We start from the raw sequence: 7,288 nt of genomic DNA on the forward strand, positions 1-7,288 counted from the left end.
TATATCTCAGTTATTACTAAATGGATTTGATTCAAACTTAAAATAGTTGTTCCACCTCATCACCCAGATGATGTGACATAAGGTGCTTAACTCTGACATAAATTTTTTATGAATTATGTCCCCTTTTACTTTAAATTTAAGGTTGATTTTGATGTATTTACACTATATCTCAATTATTACAAAATGGATTTGATTCAAACTTAAAATAGATGTTCCACCTCATCACCCACATCATGTGACACAAGGTGCATAACTCTGACACCAATTTTTCATGAATTATGCCCCTTTTTACTTAGAATTTAAGGTTAATTTTGATGTATTTTCACTATATCTCAATTACTACTGAATGGATTTGATTCAGACTTAAAACAGATGTTCCACCTCATCACCCACATCATGTGACACAAGGTGCATAACTCTGACACTATTTTTCTTGAATTTGTCCCCTTTTACCTAGAATTTAAGGTTAATTTTGATGTATTTTCACTATATCTCATTCTGATTGGCTTAGAGCCAAAGGGAAGTAACCTTTTCTTAACCTTTGTACTGAGTTTCTTCCCCTTAGATTCCAGGAATAAGTCTATTTTTAGAAATCCTATTTTTAGATTTTCAATATTTTAGGTATTTTTCTAACTTTTTTATTATAAGTCCTATGTAAAAAGTAAAAACATTTTTCCGTGGTAACATGGGTCGGTAAGAAACTTTTTTGTATTCACTTTTAGTGTATCTCTAATATTAGTGATTTAATATATTTACTAGTATTATACTAGTATTACTTATATGTGGAAGCCCAGGATGAAGTAGTCCAAAGTATTTTTAAGATTCCTTATGGTTGCCATTCTTCTGTGACAAGACCGTATGGTGGGGGTATGAGTCACTCCTGTGACAGTTCTAGTTAATACTAGTTACCAGTTTCGGAAATTACGAAAGTGACTAGAAAATAACTAGTATTGTATTAGAAGTCTTAAAATGGGTTGCCTTAAATTAATCAATAGCATTAAAATAAACAAGATATTTTGAATATTTTCTCATTGCAGTAGTTTTTGTTTCAGCTCTGAAGAACAGCTGCTGTCGAGCATTATAGATCTTTGCAGGCAAAAGATATGCTATGTTATTCAGAGTATAGAGAATGGACGTACTCTAAACAGTACAACAGAACTACAATATGTTTTAACAGACTTGTTACAGTTGTCCCGATTTGTTTGTGTTGATAACTGTATACGGTTTGTTGATGAAGCACTTCAGATCTTGGTCCAGTTACAGCCTGAAAACAGCATTACTGAAATAGAAATGTTGGTAAAACAAGGAAGAAAATATGATATTCCATTTCAAATGCTACAGTGTCTAATAAACTCTGGACTGAAAGTTAGAGACATTTCAGAGTTGCTGAATGTAAGTAAGAGAACAGTTGAAAGAAGAATGGAAGAGTATAATCTATCAGTCCGTCAGACTTATAGCAACTTGTCTGATGAGGAAATAAAGCTGGAAGTTCAACAGCTCTCTGCCAGTTTTCCAAATGTTGGATATAGAACTATTCAAAGTCTTCTTCTTTCAAAAGGTTTGAAAATACAGGAACATGAAGTACGACATGCTCTAAGAGAGTGTGATCCTTGTGGAGTGCTCTTTCGCAGAGTATTTCTGACATCTTCTAGAATACAGAGAAGAACATACTCAGTTAGTGGTCCTCAAGCACTGTGGCATATTGAGTTACTGGTACTCTTGAATGATGTGTAATAAATTGTCTATGTATGCATTCGGTAAGGAACTCTTACCATAGGTAAACCTGTATGAACAAACAACAATTACCCTGTTATACACACTTATTGCAGAAGTACATGTATCACTCCAAACATATGTAAGGAACAAAACAATTATTAAAATAATTATTTCAACAAACTCCTGGCAAGAAAGGCTGAAAAGGGTAGTGTTTAGGTATTAAACTAAAAATGGACTTGTTTTTCAGATGGCACCTAGTTATTCATGGAGGGGTGGATGGCTTCTCAAGGTTCCCTGTATTTTTGAAGGTCAGCAATAATAATAGTGCACAAACTGTCCTATGTGCCTTTTTAGAGGCTGTTAACAAGTTTGGAAAGCCAGCTAGGGTCAGGTCTGACAAAGGTGGTGAAAATGTCTTAGTGGCAGAGTACATGCTTCAGCATCAACAATCAGTTGATAGACCATTCATTGCAGGGAGATCTGTACATAATCAAAGGTTTGCATCATACTTACATGTATATATGTTACTTATTATCCATCCCTAAACTTTTGGATTTTTCTAGCTTTAATTTTTACATTTCATGACTGGTTGTACCCCCCGACAACAAAGTTGTAAGGGTGGGTATACTGGTTTCAGGTTGGTCTGTCTGTCTGTCCGTCCGTCTGGCCGTCCCCGTAGACGCAATCTTGTGCGCACCATCTCTCCTTATCCCCTTGACAGAATTTAATGAAATTTCACACAAGTGATCAGTACCAACAGTAGTTGTGCATGGGGCATGTTCGGTTCTTTTAGAAAAAAAATTTGCAGAGTTATGGGACTTTGTTTTTTTGTTACTGTACTATATACATAGACACAATCTTGTGTGCACCATCTCTCCTCATCCCCTTGACACAATTTAATGAAACTTCACACAAGTGATCAGTAACAACAGTAGTTGTGCATGGGGCATGTTAGGTTTCTATTAGAAAAAAAATTTGCAGAGTTATGGGACTTTGTTTTTTTGTTACTATACTATATACATAGACACAATCTTGTATGCACCATCTCTCCTCATCCCCTTGACACAATTTAATGAAACTTCACACAAGTGATCAGTAACAGCAGTAGTTGTGCATGGGGCATGTTAGGTTCTTTCAGAAAAAAAATTTGCAGAGTTATGGGACTTTGTTTTTTTGTTACTATACTATATACATAGACACACTCTTGTGTGCACCATCTCTCCTCATCCCCTTGACACAATTTAATGAAACTTCACACAAGTGATCAGTAACAACAGTAGTTGTGCATGGGGCATGTTAGGTTCTTTCAGCGACAAAAATTGCAGAGTTATGGGACTTTGTTTCTTGTTAACATACTATGTACATACAGTCTGCATATACAATCTTGTGTGTGCCTAATCTACCAAACCCTTGCACACAATTTAATGAAACTTCACACAAGTGATCAGTACCAACCCTAGTTGTGCATGGTGCATGTTACATTCTTTTAGATAAATATTCTGCATAGTTATGGGACTTTGTTTTTTGTTACTATACTGTATACATACAGTCTATATACATACAGTCCACATAATTATGCAGTCTTGTGTGCGTCAAATTGCAATGTACTGTGTCAGTGCATGCGGGGGGTACATTCATCACCTTTAGTGATAGCTCTAGTTTTCTCTGGAAAGCCATAATAGATTAACTTTTTATTAAGACATGAAAAAACAAGTGCTTAAGCAACACCACAGTTTAATAAGTAAATTTTAAGCTAAAAATTTATTTTGTCATTCATATTTTGGTTTATTTGTGTTTTATACTGCTTTGGAAAGCCAGCTAGCATTATACCCCTGCCAGATGAAGTTTGGAGGGAGTACATATGTATATTGGAGTTATCTTGTCTACCTGTCCTTCGTTCCTCAATACTTGTCTTTCTTTACTAATTAAAGGATTTTAATGAAACTTTACATATCTTTAGTACATTTAGGCAAGTGAATGACAATATTATCCAGGTCTGAGATTCCTAAGGGGCGATAGCTCAACTGTAATGTTTTGTTGTTATTTTATAAAGGAATAATTTTAAGGTCTACCTTGATATTAAGCATCAACTATTTTGCCACATTTGTCGGGTTTTTATTTCAGAATTGAACGGTTATGGAGGGAAGTGTGGGCTAGTGTTACAAGTTTGTACTACACATTATTCTACAGCATGGAAAACAACAGTATTCTGGATCCGACAAAATGAAACACATTTAATGTTGCTACACCTTGTGTTTCTTTATAGAATACAAGAGATTTACTGAAGCACTGAGGCGGCGTCCACTTAAAACAGAGAACAACAGAACTCCTTTGCAACTTTGGTTGACCAGTAATCATGCAACGAGTATGGATCAGGTGATAAAATATTTACTTAAACCAGCTTGTTCTGAAGTTAAAGTGGTCATTCCTTCATTCTGTCCGTCCATAAACAATTCTTGTTATCGCATCTCCTCTTAAACCACTGGGCGGATTTTGATCATACTTGGCCAAAATGATCCCTCAGTGCCCTGATTGGCCCTGAGAATTAGATCAATAGGTCAAAGGTCAAGGTAATATTTTGTTGTCGCATCTCCTCTGAACCAATTGGTGGATTTCAATGAAACTTGGCACAATGATCCTTAATTGCCCCAGTTGGTCCTAACTGATAATGAGGTCACTAGGTCAAAGGTCAATGTCACAGTGACTTGCTGTTTGAAATCAGTTTCTGCTCAATATTTGGTGAACTATTTACCAAGAACCTTGAAAGTTCTTAGGTTTGTTGGTCATGATGTGTGGTTGATCCCTGTATGTATTAAGGTCACTTAGGCAAAGGTCAAGGTCACAGTTCTGTTAAAATCAGTTTCTGCTCAGTTACTTGTATACTGTTTCACTTAGGATCTAGAAATGCATAAGTATATTGGTCATAATGATTAAGATTATGGTATCTTTTTTTTAAAAAAAAAAACAATGTATGGTGATAAATATTTTGAAATGTTAAAATAAAATAAACATTTTACACTTATGATTGGTTAATATTGATTGGCTTTTGACCAAACTTCACAGGAATGATCCTTGGGTGGTCCTCTTTCGAAGTTGTTAAAATGGTTCCAGTCCAATTGCACAACTAGGTCAGAGGAGCTAAAAATACATTTTTTAAGTGAAAACTTTTTAAATCTTCTTGTCTGAAACCAAACAAAATCTTCAGTCCTGTCTGAAATATATATACTTTATCATAGATCCTAATTTGTGTGTGTGAGGGGGGGGGGGGACTAGACATTCACCAGGAAAACATTGATACATAGTCAAAATTCAAAATCACACTGACATGAAAAATAAAATTGGTTTCTGCATAATACCTGGTAACTGGTGAACCATTCAACCAACGACCTTGAAACTCCTAAAATATCATTTTCATGTGTTAATGACCCCTGTCATCCCTCTGGGATCTCTTGTTTATGATATCAATTATGATAACCAAACATCAAGTTTGACTATTGTGTCTGTCAGCTCCGTATAACTTAAATAGAATGATTGCGCAATGTATGACAAATGCATTTTTGTTGCTTCAGGACAGTACAAATGATTATCGTATTGACTACAACCCAGGGGCGTTAATAACTCATCCAGAATCAGTAGTTGTTCCAGACAGCATGGAAATCACAGAAAATCAAAAACAACAGTTACAACATATACTTCAGAAAGACTCGAACAATTTTGGTGTTGATATCTACCAAGAAATATTGAAATATTGGACTATCAATAACTTATAACTATATTTTAGAAAAAAGGTGCAAGGAAAATACAAAAAGTGAAGAAAACTACTTTTTTGCATTTTTAGTCCACCATCTACAATGTACCAGATGGTGGGTTAGTCAAATCGCTTTTCATCCGTGGTCCATGCGTCCGTCACTCCGTCCTTCCGTTAACAATTCTTGTTATTGCATCTCCTCTGAATCCACCATGTGGATTTTGACAAAACTTGGCCTAAATGATCCCCCTGTGCCTTAGTTGGTCCTAACTGAGAATGAGGTCACTAGGTCAAAGTTCAAGGTCACAGTGACCTTCAACTTTGCACCTACTTTGAAACTACTGAGTGGATTTCAATGAAACTTGGTCACAATGATCCTTACTCAAAATGAGATCAGTAGCTCAAAGGTCAAGGTCACAGTGACCTTCAGTTAAATTTTTGGAAAAATTGTTATCACATCTCCTCTGAAACAAATGGGTGGATTTTAATCAAACTTAGCCAAAATGATCCCCCATTTCCCTAGTTGGTCTTAACTGAAAATGAGGTCACTATGTTAAAGGTCAAGGTCACAGTGACCCTTAACTTAAATTTTTGATAAAATTTTGTTATCGCATCTCCTATGAAACTACTGAGTGAATTTTGATGAAACTGTGCCACAATGATCCCCAGTGCCCTATTTGGTCCTAACTGAGACTGAGGTCACTAGGTCAAAGGTCAAGGTCACCAAAATTATTATTTCACTTAGAACAGTGAAAGTTCTTAGGTTTGTTGGTCATGATGTTTAGTTGACCACTTTCTGTATTTAGGTCAAAGGTCAAGGGCACAGTGATCTGAAATTTAACCCTTACCCTGCTAAATTTATATAATGAACTTGTCCGTTTTTCAGTTTGGACAGTACCATTAAATGTTAAAAGGGGTGCATACCAAAAGGATACTGACTGAATGACGAACAGTGCAGTTCATGATCAGACTGCACAGATGTGCAGGCTGATCATGATCTACACTGGTCGCAAAGGCAGAATCAACCGTGTCCAGCATGATAAGGGTTAAAATCAGTTTCTGCTAGAAACTCATGAACTGTTTCACCTAGAAATCAAATATATTGGTCATAATGTAAAGATGACTTTTGTCAATATTTCGGTATCTCGGTCACAGTGACCTGAAATTTAAAATCAGTTTCTGCTCAATAAATGGTGAACTATATCTTGACCTAAACTTTTGAATTAATTTTTGTTCATAGGCACTTTCAATAAAAAATATGTTCAACAGGGTCTGAGAATTAAATAAAACATTTATGTATTTTTGTGGAAATAAAGTGACAATTAAAATACGGAAACTTCCTTTTTAGTCCATCATAGCCTTGTTGTGTCGCCTGCTACGGAGTAGCTGCAATATATAGGGTTTACTTCTCTGTCATCCGTCTGTCTGTCACGTTTTCTAGTCCTGAGCATAACTTGAAAAGTATGGAAGATGTAAACTTTTAACTGCACACAATGATAGAACACACTGAGAGGGTGTGTAGTGTCAAAGAACCATAACTTTTCCTAACCTGCATGGTTGCCAATATTTACATGTATTTAAAGTCACAGTAAGATATAAATAATAGTAACAGACATTTGACAGATAAACAAAGGGTACTGAAAAACCTTAACCTTAAAACAAACAAGTACAACACCTTGGTGACCTTGACCTTTGGTATAATGGGCACAGTCACTGCATACATGTATAACTTGTAAAGTCACAGTAAGATGTATGCAAAAGTCACAGAGATATGACAGAAAAACAAAGGTTACTGAAAAACTTTAACCAGGAAAGCTGACGTGA

At 35.6% G+C, this 7,288-nt stretch overlaps 1 long non-coding RNA gene across 1 annotated transcript; it reads left to right on the plus strand.

Annotated features, from left to right (window-relative positions):
* Positions 1–941: 941 nt before the first annotated feature.
* On the plus strand, positions 942–6,794 carry LOC123549736 (uncharacterized). The gene is made up of 3 exons (XR_008370616.1): positions 942–2,212; positions 3,841–4,092; positions 5,286–6,794. It is a non-coding gene; the product is annotated as an uncharacterized LOC123549736 (long non-coding RNA).
* Positions 6,795–7,288: the final 494 nt, after the last annotated feature.

This window comes from Mercenaria mercenaria, chromosome 1 (genome assembly GCF_021730395.1).
Source record: "Mercenaria mercenaria strain notata chromosome 1, MADL_Memer_1, whole genome shotgun sequence".
In the NCBI taxonomy this organism is placed as follows: Eukaryota; Metazoa; Mollusca; class Bivalvia; order Venerida; family Veneridae; genus Mercenaria; species Mercenaria mercenaria.